This window comes from Somniosus microcephalus, chromosome 26, assembly GCF_052327205.1.
Source record: "Somniosus microcephalus isolate GS21.2 chromosome 26, FLI_Smic_1.0, whole genome shotgun sequence".
Taxonomy (NCBI): Eukaryota; Metazoa; Chordata; class Chondrichthyes; order Squaliformes; family Somniosidae; genus Somniosus; species Somniosus microcephalus.
The window spans coordinates 44731879-44744536 of NC_141012.1; the positions used below are offsets into that span (position 1 = coordinate 44731879).

The 12658-nt window shown below is 48.8% G+C and overlaps 1 protein-coding gene across 2 annotated transcripts in view; it reads left to right on the forward strand.

Moving 5' to 3' along the window:
• dcps (decapping enzyme, scavenger) overlaps positions 1-12658 on the forward strand; it is a 96423-nt gene that overhangs the window by 10505 nt on the left and 73260 nt on the right. The window lies entirely within an intron of this gene.

Consider the following 12658-nt stretch of genomic DNA (forward strand, 5'->3'; position numbering starts at 1 on the left):
TCGGTGACAAAAGCATGGATAAAGGTTTCAGTAGCGCAGGAGTCGAGGTGGGAGCAGAAACAGGCAGTGTTGCACAGATAGAAACACAAAGTTGTGGTGATGGGGAGGATGTGGTGTTTGGAGCTCAGTCTGGATCAGACAGAGGTCAAGGTCTCGCACTGGTTCAACCTGAATGAGTGTCTGGGGAGGGGGATGGAGTCGGGGAGGAGGATGGAGTCGGTGACAAGGAGCAGAGTTTATGGTGGCGGCCAAAAACAACGATAAAATGTATTGTTGCTTCTGGACTACCTCAGACACAGCGTGTATAATAGCGTAGGTTTTGGTTTTGGTTCACAGGAGAGTTGAGGCTTAAGTTTTAACATCCGGCATCAAACAGGTGGGCAGTGGGCGGAATGCTCGCCTCTTCCTGCTGTCAGGTGGCCAAGCCGTAAATATAAGAACATAAGAAATAGGAGCAGGAGTTGGCCAATCGGCCCCTTGAGCCTGCTCCGCCATTCAATAAGATCATGGCTGATCTGATCCTAATCGCCTATCCACTATCACAGAACCATCTCCTGAATCTAACAGAATTAGACACACAAAATAGGAGCAGGATCAGGCTACACGGCCCCTGGGCCCGCTCCGCTACCCACAGGGCCATGACCGATCCGAACCTAGACTCATGTCCAAATTCCTGCCCACTCCCCGTAACCCTTAATTCCCTTTACTTCTAGGAAACTGTCTATTTCTGTTTTAAATTTATGTAATGATGTAGCTTCTACAGCTTTTTGGGGCAGCATATTCCATGGACCTACCACCCTCTGAGTGAAGTAGTTCCTCCTCATCTCAGTTTTGAAAGAGCAGCCCCTTATTCTAAGACTATGCCCCCTAGTTCTAGTTTCACCCATCATCGGGAACATCTTCCCCGCATCCACCCGATCCAACCCCTTCACAATCTTATATGTTTCAATAAGATCGCCTCTCATTCTTCTGAACTCCAATGAGTAGAGCCCCAATCTACTCAACCTCTCCTCATATGTCCATCCCCTCATCCCCGGGATTAACCGAGTGAACCTTCTTTGTACTGACTCGAGAGCAAGTATGTCCTTTCTTAAGTATGGACACCAAAACTGTACGCAGTATTCCAGGTGCGGTCTCACCAATACCTTGTACAACTGAAGCAATACCTCCCTATTTTTATATTCTATCCCCCTAGCAATGAAAGCCAACATTCCATTGGCCTTCTTAATCACTTGCTGCACCTGCATACTACCCTTTTGAGTTTCGTGCACCAGGACCCCCAGATCCCTTTGTACTTCAGTACTTTCCAGTTTCTTGCCATTAAGACAATAACTTGCTCTACGATTTTTCCTGCCAAAGTGCATAACCTCACACTTTCCAGTATTGTATTCCATCTGCCAAATCTCTGCCCACTTACTTAGCCTGTCTATGTCCCCTTGCAGGTTTTTTATGTCCTCCTCACTCACTACTTTCCCTCCCATCTTAGTATCATCTGCAAACTTTGATATGTTACACTTGGTCCCCTCCTCCAAATCGTTAATATAGATTGTAAAGAGTTGGGGACCCAGCACTGACCCCTGCGGAACACCACTAGTTACTGATTGCCAGTCTGAGAATGAACCATTTATCCCAACTCTCTGCCTTCTGTTAGATAGCCAATCCTCTATCCATGCCGGAATATTAACCCCAATCTGGTGATTTTTTATCTTAAGCAATAATCTTTTGTGTGGCACCTTGTCAAATGCCTTTTGGAAGTCTAAATACACTACGTCCACTGGTTCCCCTTTATCCACCCTATACGTTACTTCCTCAAAGAACTCCAGCAAATTTGTCAAACATGACTTCCCCTTCATAAAACCATGCTGACTTTGTCCTATTAAATTATGATTATCCAAATGTCCTGTTACTGTCTCCTTAATAATGGACTCCAAAATTTTACCTACCACAGATGTTAGGCTAACCGGCCTATAGTTTCCAGCCTTCTGTCTACTGCCCTTTTTAAATAAGGGTGTTACATTAGCAGTTTTCCAGTCTGCTGGGACCTTTGCCGAGTCCAGGGAGTTTTGGAAAATTATTACCAATGCATCCACAATCCCTACCGCCACTTCCCTCAAGACCCTAGGATGTAAGCCATCAGGTCCAGGTGATTTATCCGCCTTGAGTCCCATTATTTTACCGAGTACCACTTCCTTAGTGATTTTGATCGTGTTTAGCTCCTCCCCCCCTTTAGCCCCCTGTTTGTCCAGTGTTGGGATATTCTTAGTGTCTTCTACTGTAAAGACTGATGTAAAATATTCATTCAGTGTTTTTGCCATCTCCATATTTCCCACCATTAATTTCCCGGTCTCATCCTCTAAGGGACCAACATTTACTTTAGCCACCCTTTTTCTTTTTACATAACTATAAAAACTCTTACTATCTGTTTTTATATTTTTTGCTAATTTACTTTCATAATCTATCTTCCCTTAATCAATCTTTTTGTTATTTTTTGCTGTCTTTTAAAGTTTTCCCAATCCTCTATCCTCCCACTAGATTTGGCTACCTTATATGCCCTTGTTTTTAGTTGAATACTATCCTTAATTTCTTTACTTAGCCACGGATGGCTGTCTTTTCTTTTACACCCTTTTGTTCTCAGTGGAATATTTTTTTTTTGGAAGTTGTAAAATAACTCCTTAAATGTACACCACTGATCATGTATCGTCTTACCCTTTAACCTATTTTCCCAATCCACTCTACTCAATTCCGCTCTCATACCTTCATAGTCTCCTTTATTCAAGCTTAGCACGCTTGTTTGAGATCCAACCTTCTCACCCTCTAATAGAATATGGAATTCAACCATGTTATGGTCACTCATTCCAAGGGGATCCTTTACTAGGACATTTTTAATTAATCCTGTCTCGTTACACAGGACCAGATCTAAGGTTGCTTGCCCCCTGGTCGGTTCAGTTACACACTGCTCAAGAAACCCATCCCTAATACACTCAATGAACTCATCCTCCAATTAATATGATAGTTAAAATCCCCCATAATTATAGATGTTCCCTTATTACAAGCCTCAACTATTTCCTGATTGATACTCCGTCCAACAGAGTTGCCACTGTTCGGAGGCCTATAGACTACGCCCACTAGTGTTTTTTTCCCCTTATTATTCCTTACCTCCACCCAAACTGTTTCATTATCCTGATCTTTTGACCCAATATCATTTCTCTGTATTACAGTGATTCCTTCCTTTATTAATATAGCCACCCCACCTCCCCTTCCTTCCTGCCTGTCCTTCCTGATCGTTAAATAACCTGGTATGTTTAATTCCCAGGCATTGTCACCCTGCAGCCATGTTTCTGTAATGGCCACAAGATCATACCCATATGTAGTTATTTGTGCCATTAACTCGCCTATTTTGTTACGAATGCTACGTGCATTCAGATAGAGAACTTTCAAAGATGTTTTGTGACACTTAGTTCCTGCTTTTGCCCTTTTTATTACTTTACCTTTTACTCCATACCTTCTGCCCCTTCCTGACACGCTCTGGTTTTTAATTTCCCCACTGCTACCTAAGTCTATGACCTTCTCTGTTGTCATTTTTATTATTTGCTCTCTAGGAATCTCCCCCCCACTAGTTAGTTTAAAGCCCTCTCTACAGCCCTAGTTATATGATCCGCCAGGACTCTAGTCCCAGCACTGGCCAAGTGAAGCCCGTCCCAACGGAACAGCTCCCTCCTGCCCCAGCACTGGTGCCAGTGTCCCAGGAAGCAAAACCCATTTCTCCCACACCAGTCTTTGAGCCACGCATTTAACTCTCTAATTTTATTTGTCCTAGCCAAATTCGCTCGTGGCTCGGGTAATAATCCAGAGATTATTACCCTTGTGGTTCTGCTTTTTAATTTGGCCCCTAGCTGCTCAAACTCCCTCAGCAGAACCTCCTTCCTTGTCCTATCTATGTCGTTGGTACCAACATGGACCACGACAACTGGATCCTCCCCCTCCCACTCCAAGTTTCTCTCCAGTCCAGAGGAGATGTCCTTAACCCTGGCACCGGGCAGGCAACACAGCCTTCGGGACTCTCGCTCTCGGCTGCAAAGAACTCTATCTATCCCCCTAATGATACTATCCCCTACCACTACAACATTTCTTTTAACTCCCCCCACTTGAATGGCCCCCTGCTCCACGGTGCTGTGGCCAGGTTGCTCATCCTCCTTGCAGTCCCTGCTCCTGTCCCCACAGGGAGTAAGAGCCTCGAACCTGTTGGACAAGTGCAAGGGCTGCGGCTCCTCCAACACTACCTCCTGGATCCCCGTACCTGCCTCACTTCTAGTCACACCATCCTGACCCTGGCCATGGACTACATCTGAATTAATTAATCTAATTGGTGTGACTACCTCGTGATACACAGAGTCCAGGTAACTCTCCCCCTCCCTGATGTGTCTCAGTGTTTGAAGCTCGGACTCCAGCTCTTCAACACGGAGCTGGAGTTCCTCGAGCAGCCAACACTTACTGCAAATGTGATCACTGTGAGCATCAATGGTGTTCACCAGCTCCCACATATTGCAGCAGCAACACATCGCCTGATCTCCCATTCTATGTAATTAATTAAATTTATTAATATTATTCTTAAATATCCTCTGTCCCGATTCTAGATGGTGAATATCACACCTTAGAAACTATGGTCTAGAAATTCACTTTGGGCCCGCCAGCTGGCGTGCGCCCAAAAGTTAGCGCTGAGCACGGAGCCAGTTGCGCCCGTCAGATATTCAGTTTTTGCGCCCCAAGTCGGAACCGGGCGCTATTCCAGGGTGTGCCCGCCCCCGCTTGGGGCGCTGAAACTGAATTTCAGCACTCTAGGCGCCGCTGCGCCACCCGCTGCGGAGCGGCAGGCTGCGGTACTGCAGGCCTCCTCCTTAAGGGGGAGGTGCCTGCAACGGGGAGATCGCCGCTGGATAGTGCCGGCAAATGAGCCCGGCACCACGGAGAAGTGCCGGGTTCGCGGAAAGCAGCCGGCAATGCCGCGGGGGGGGGGGGGGGGTGCGGGTAGAGGAGGCCGGGGAAGGAGGTGCGGGCAGGTGGCCGCCGAAAAAGTGGCCGGCCGCACCGCCACCTTAAAGCGCCCCACTAAGGCTACAGGACGGCCCCGTTTTCTGATCGCTGTTTGCGGCCGCTGCGGAAGAGGCGGCCGCAACTAAATATGGCGGTCGGGGCGGTAGCGGGGCACTGCGCACACCGATGACGTCATCGGTGGCGGCGCAGCGCTACTGGCTAACGCCGCCATTATCGCAGCGCTGAATATCGGCGAAAGCTCAGCAAGTGGCGCAAAAGCCCTCTTTGGGCGAAAACTGGGCGCAAAGCCTACTGAATTTCTAGCCCTATAAACCAAAGAGATTTAAGCTTAAAAGGGAGAAATACTCACCAACCAATCACTTACCCGCTTTCTGGTGACGTCACACTTGGATTACTTTTTACCTCTCTCCTTCCAGACTGGAGACTGGTACACCTTACCTGGTCTCTGGGGACTTTTCTACCCCGCTCTGCCGCTCAGGATTCCCGCCGACGCTGTGAGGCCTTACCTGGTCTCTGGGGCTTTTATAGCCCCGCTCTGCCGCTCAGGATTCCCGCCGACGCTGTGAGGCCTTACCTGGTCTCTGGGGCTTTTATAGCCCCGCTCTGCCGCTCAGGATTCCCGCCGACGCTGTGAGGCCTTACCTGGTCTCTGGGGCTTTTATAGCCCCGCTCTGCCGCTCAGGATTCCCGCCGACGCTGTGAGGCCTTACCTGGTCTCTGGGGCTTTTATAGCCCCGCTCTGCCGCTCAGGATTCCCGCCGACGCTGTGAGGCCTTACCTGGTCTCTGGGGCTTTTATAGCCCCGCTCTGCCGCTCAGGATTTCCGCCGACGCTGTGAGGCCTTACCTGGCTTAATTGACTGACTCCATCCCCCCTCCCCAGACACTCATTCAGGTTGAACCAGACAGTGCGAGACCTTGACCTCTGTCTGATCCAGAGCTGAGCTCCAAACACCACATCCTCCCCATCACCACAACTTCGTGTTTCTATCTCTGCAACACTGCCTGTTTCTGCTCCCACCTCGACTCCTGCGCTACTGAAACCCTTTATCCAAGCTTTTGTCGCCGACAGAATATTTTTTTCCAATGCCCTCTTTCTGGCTCTGACTCTCCAACCTCCATAATTTATATTAGTCACCGTAAGCTTAAACTGAGATGCATGGCAGCATGGTGATAACGGGTGGGATTTTAAAAAAGGATTTTTGTGAAGCATTTTCAGATGCAGTAATACAGTTTTTGTGAAGATCTGTGACCTGTTAGAGATTAAATAAAACCACTAACTAGTTTTATAAATGAACTGTCAATCTATATTGGTTTATATGTTTGTGAAAAAAATAGCAACCCATGATTTCTTACCAAACCTCATGATTTTTAAGAGTTTGTCACATGATTTATGGGGTTGGCATTACTGGAACCTGCAATTGGGAAAGCATTTCAATTTTTAACGTGACTTGTACTTATTCTTTAAAATGCATTCAAAGGAACAGAAAATAAGGAGCAGGTCTCGGTGATGGTGATTTAAAAAAAACCTCAGAAAATTGCAATGAAAAGACCAGTAAAATGACTTGCTTTTCTGCTGCACCTGAAACTCTGGCCGCAGTGTGGAGTGACGTGCCCCCACCCCCGAACAAGTGCAATTGGAGGATACTCATGTTTGAGATTCGGGGCATGGCCGGTGTTGTGGGTGGGGATTCATTTGGATGGAAGGTTTGATGGACGGACGTAAAAGGTTGAGAAGACTCGGGCGTATTGTAGTAACTCACTTAACGCCCAAAATTCTACAATCTTTAAGCCACGCAACTTGTTTACGCCCAGTTTGTGGGTGTGTCTGTTCGCAAATGCGGAGGAAACTCCAGGCCACAATGTGCGCTGGTGAGCATGGTAACAATAATTGGTGGCGCTCAGCTTCCCCACACCGACTGAACTCCTGGACCAGCATTCACTCTTGTCGCCCTGCTGCATCTGGAGCAGCAGCAGCATTCATTCGGACCCTCCCTCCTCGTCCCTCAACCACCCCCTCCTCCACCAATCCGGCCTGACCTGCCATTCACTGAGAGCCCCCCCTCCCTGGGCCGGCAGACACTTGGAACAGCCTCACCGGCCACTTGCCCCCCACCCCCAATCTGGACCATTGTTTGTTACATTTGGCACAGAAGGAACTTGTATTTATGTAGCACCTCATTAAGGACTCCCCAAAGCACTTCACTGAATTCCTTTTGAGCTGTAGTCACTGTTATTTAAATAAACGTTCTTCACACTGCCCCTTTGAGAGATATTCCAGGTGTGTCTTCCAGTGCATTGTTGATCCCATTGGTTGGTTGAATCTTCCCCCAGCCCAACCCATACGAGCGGTTTGTCAGCCAAGGTTTTGGGAGCCATTTAAATTTAACAGTTGCTGGTCGGTTTTCCCAGGGCTCAGGAAACCCGGCAGCAGAAGGGAGGCGGGAGCTGCCGGATCCAGCAGGTAAATGCTTTTCCAGCACTGCTCGTGGGCCAGGAGGCGCAGGAGTGCTTCCTCCCCCCTCCGGCCCTCCAAGCTAACTGCTGCGATCTCTCCCTCCCTCACTGCCGCTCTCTGAGCACCGCCCCCCCCCCCCCCCAATGAACCCCCGATCTTCTCCGCTGCCAGGGACCATCCCCAGTTGATCCCGGCTGTGGCTTTCCCGCCTGACAGTGGCCAGCTTGGCAATCTGTCCAGCTGCCGGGCGGGAAACGGAGTAAATGCTGTTAATTTCGGCAGGACCTCCGGGTTTCCTGGCCGCTGACCCGCGCCCCTGCTCCCTCCCCACCTACCCATAAATATCGAGGCCTACATTTCCGTCTATAGCGTTGCATAAAATAGCATTTTAAACATGCTGTCCTGTATCTTAAAGGATTGCTGAGCAAACAACGAGAAAAGCCTCCATTTTAGACGCCAACCACTTGAAACTATGCAAGGTAAAGGAAAATTCCTAATTTGTCTCAACATGTGGTGGTTAAAGGGTACCTCCTCTGCCAGTGCAGCGTTGTACCGCGCGCCGTTTCAACAGTTGCGGTATCCCACTCCCGCAGTTGTGTGTTCCTACTTCGATGTAATCACCACCTATCGCTGCCATTCCTCAGTTATACTGCCCTCTCTCTCTCTCTCTCTCTGTCCAACATGCACTTGTTCTTTCCTTCACTCTGGTTCGCACTCTCCACCTATAAAAGCTGTTTCCATCTGCCTTTCTATGTCGTGCACCAGTCAGCTTGATCTAAATAAATGAAATTGCAGCAGCGCCGCCCCCACCTTACAGAAAAATAAACGGAGGGGATGTGGTCTGTGGGTCAAAAATATTTAAGGAAACAATTTTCAACCTGCTGTACCAACATAAAGTGAAGTTAGTCAAAGGCTGAGGATCAGCATACTGGTCAGATGTCCGTTTTTAAATGAGCACCTCATTGGGGTGTGGAGCCGTTTTCCACGGATGTCTGCTCGTGTGTTGTGGTGCAGGACAGGTGTGAAGGAAGGAATCTGACATATAGTCCACTAAACGTGATACCTGACGCCCATGGCTATCGGATACAGGCCGTGCCAGGATACTGTGAGGTAACTGGGCACGATAGTGCAATTTGCTGGAACCATTTTGTAAAGAAGGAAGTCTGGAAACAGTTAGAGAAGTGCAGAGGTAGTTATGATCCTGTCTTTGTTGTTGAGGCAATTTGGTTTTTTTTGGTTGACTCTCACAGAACAACCCATCACTATGCTGAGGTTTCCAAACCCAAGCTAATGAGAAATCCCTAAGCTTGAGTTTGTGTGTCAGAAGTGAGTGCCCACTAACTCCCTAGGGACCTCCCCCGCATCGTCCCTTGCCTAACTTAGGTGCAAGTTGGGAAGAGGCCAGGCTTAGGACCCCCAAGTGTGTGGAGCATAGGAATTGCTAGGCGAAAAAGACCACGGTCTATCTCGTTCACCTTCTACCTTCCTGTTAGAGGCATGATACAATGATAATGGAGTTACTGACTAATCACAGCAATCAATCTCTATCAATTAGTCTACAATAGACCCAGACATGAGGCGAGAAAACCCCAGTGGTGGAGAGCTTTGGGAACGACAGGTCCAAAGTCACCCGTTCCTCCTAACAATGCCACACTTGCCACATGTGCCTCAAATTACTCATACATTATATCCTCAAAATGTTATTTTCTGAAAGAAATTTATCTAATTTGTATTTTAATGAATCCATATTAACTGTTCCATGAATTGACTACTTGCTCACTGAAATATTGTTTCCACAGATTCGTTTTGAATTTTCCCCCCTTCAAGCGTAGGCTGTGTCCTCTGGTTCTGCTGATCCAGACCAGGTGAAATAGCTCGTCATGGTCGACATTGTCTACGTGTGTAGCTGTACTGTTGCAGTTTAACCAGCTGAAACAGAGGACTGTCCAGCCAAGACCACTCTACCTGCTAGGCCATTGGTTTGCGGGGTTGTCTGGACCTGACAGAAGAATTGCAGCCCACTGCAAATGGCCCACCCCTTCAGGCCCCGTTCATGAGCCAGGCTAACTCATCAACAGTGTCTTAGGGTACTGCAGATCTGCCTGAAGTGTTCGATTACCAATCTGCCACGCAGGGTTGATTTGGTTCCAATCTTGCTTCAGCAGGTGTATGATCTTGGAGCTGAAGTAAACCCACTTACTTCCACCCTGTGATCCAGGAAAGTTTGATGTGTGCCGTCAAGCACAACCCCAGGCATTTATTGCCTATGACGTGGCAGCCACTCTAGATATTCACCGATCGCAACATGACCTGCTCTGCAGGGGTCAGCTGAGGAACGAATTGCCTCTAACTTCGGACACAGATTTAGAGAGTAAACCTAATGCTCTTGTGGAATGCGGCCAGTGCAGCAGATCTCCTCCTGTCCAGCTGGAGAGAGCTGGGCTGTAACACAATGGCCTCATGAGAAAAGCTGCTGTTTCTTGGACAGCATCACAGCTTGTGGCTTACTGGTGTTTGTTGTCAGATTGTAGCCGCTGTGTGTGGAAGCTTGTGTCTGCATGGAAGAGAAATCTGTCAGACTGCGTTCACACCAGTGGCTCTGGTGTCAGGTAATTAGTGATGACACTGAAGCGATGGTGCTAGCTGGTTTCTCATTTCCTCTGCCAATTTGTCTCCGTTCTCCCGGTGGTCTGAGACTCCTTGCTGGGATAAGGTTCCTTGGACACTAGCTCCCCTCTGGTGCCTTGCCCAAGTGTTCATCACCCTTGTGTGAAAGCGGGCAGTGAGGGCGTCGGGACGAAGCCGGATCTTCTTCACCCCGGAAGTCTGCACACATGCACTTTTTGGGGATGGGTGGGGGGTGCGGGGTGTCACTGGATTGTGATCAGGGGCAGGGACCCTGGCGGACTGTTCCCCGCTTCCTAATCCAGGGGCTCTGAGGTCAATAGTAGCGCCCCTATCGCCCCCCCCCCTCCAAACCACCCCCCAACCCCCAAAACCACCATCCCGGCTAAGATCAGCGGACACAGCACAGACTGAGGATTGAACCTGGGGCTCTCTGGGTCTGTATGACTCAGCCGCTCTCCGAACCATCAGGGATGCCTCATAATAATAGTTGTAACATCAGGACCAACCTGGGAAGGATTATAAATAAACGGTGACACTCCTGTAAGGCGAGCAGTTGGTTATAAACCTTTGTCTAACAAGAACTCTGAATGTATGGGAACAATATTTTTGATAAGTGGATTTTTGAATTTATGAAAATTATTTTTAAATTCCGCCTGATTTTAAAGACCAGAGCAGCACAAGCGTTCAGTTTAATGGGCAGTCAGAGCTGATTGAGGGATTCCCATTGACTTTAGCCTCCACCGCATCACAGCTGCACACTTGGGCAAATTAACCACGGGAGGCTGGAAAATGGGCCAGTGTTTTCTGTTTCACCTTATTTGAGTGGGGGGGCAGTGCTTGGGCAGATTTTCCGTCTGTTTGGGCCCGGGGGAGTGTGCGGACTACCCTGGGAATTCTGTCCTTTACACCCAGTCTAGGCCTCGGCAGGACTCAGGCCAGGTGAGAGCTGGTGTGAGTCCCACTGCAGCCTGTATATAGGCCCCAAATCTTCACCAGGGAAAGTTAATCAATCCCGCAGGTATATTTAGGAACAGGAGGAGGCCATTCAGCCCCTGGGGCCTGCTCCGCCATTCACAATCATGACTGATCTGTACCTCAACTCCATTCGTCCACTTTTGCTCCATATCTCTTGCCAAACAGAAACCTATCGATCTCGGTCTTGAAAGCCCCAATGGTCCCCCAGCATCCACAGCCTTTTGAGGGAGAGAGTTCCAGATTTCCACCACCCTTTGTGTGGAATAAGTGCTTTCACTCCCTGAATGATCTAACTCTAATTCTAAGATTATGTCCCCTCATTCTGAATTCTCCACTAGAGGAAATTCTCCGCATCTACCCTATTGAATCTCTTTATAATTTTAAACAACTCGATTAGATTGCCTCTCAATCTTCTATACTCAAGGGAATTTACTGTTATAATGCAAGGAAATGTGGCAGCCAATTTGTGCACAGCAAGGTCCCACACACACCAACAAGGTAAATGACCAGGGCATCTGTTTTAGTGGTGATGGTTGAGGGATATTGACCAGGCCATTGGGAGAACTCCCCTGCTCTTCATTGAATAGTGCCATGGGTTCTTTCCATTCACCCGAAAGAGCAGACGGGGCCTCGGTTTAATAGCTCATCTGAAAGACGGCACCTCTGACAGTGCAGCACTCCCTCAGAACAGCACTGAAGTGTCAGCCTGGATTATATGCTCAAGCGCACGGAGTGGGGCTTGACCCACGACCTTTTGGCTCGGGGGCGAGAGTGCTACCACCGAGGCACGGCTGATGACCTGTAATGGTGGTGAGGGGCCCGACCCCTTCACACTCACACAGCCTTGGCTCTGGGACTAATACTGAGGCCCCAGGTGGAAGGATAATTATTTCTTCAGTGGGTTAGAACGCAGCCCTTTTATCCCTGGGTCTTGCTGTGGAATTCAGTTGGCCTATTTCTCTCACGTGGAAAGGCTGCCTCAGCCCAACTTCCAGTTGGCGCTGACCCACAGAACCACTCTTTCCCCACAGCAGTTGCCATCAAATTGCTGGTCTCACTCAAAGTGGGCAAAGGATGCCTGGCGTGATTAACGATGGAGACGTCTGGACCACTCTTGTGTTAAAGTGGCTGCCGGATGTCAAGATGAACAGGCTGGGGCTCTTTTCTCCAGAAAAGAGCAGGCCGAGGGGTGGCCTGATGCAGGCCTCTAAAAATTATGAAGGGGCTCAATAAGGTAGAACTGGAGAAAATATTTCCACTTGTGGGAGAGACCAAGACTAGAGGTCATAAATATAAGATAGTCACTCATAAATCCAATAGGGAATTCAGGAGAACTTCACTACCCAGAGAGTGGGGAGAATGTGGAACTCGCTACCCCAGGGAGTGGGGAGAATGTGGAACTCGCTCCCCCAGGGAGTGGGGAGAATGTGGAACTCGCTCCCCCAGGGAGTGGGGAGAATGTGGAACTCGCTCCCCCAGGGAGTGGTTGAGGTGAATAGCACAGATGCCTTTTAAGGGGAAGCTGTATGAGGGAGAAAGGAATAGA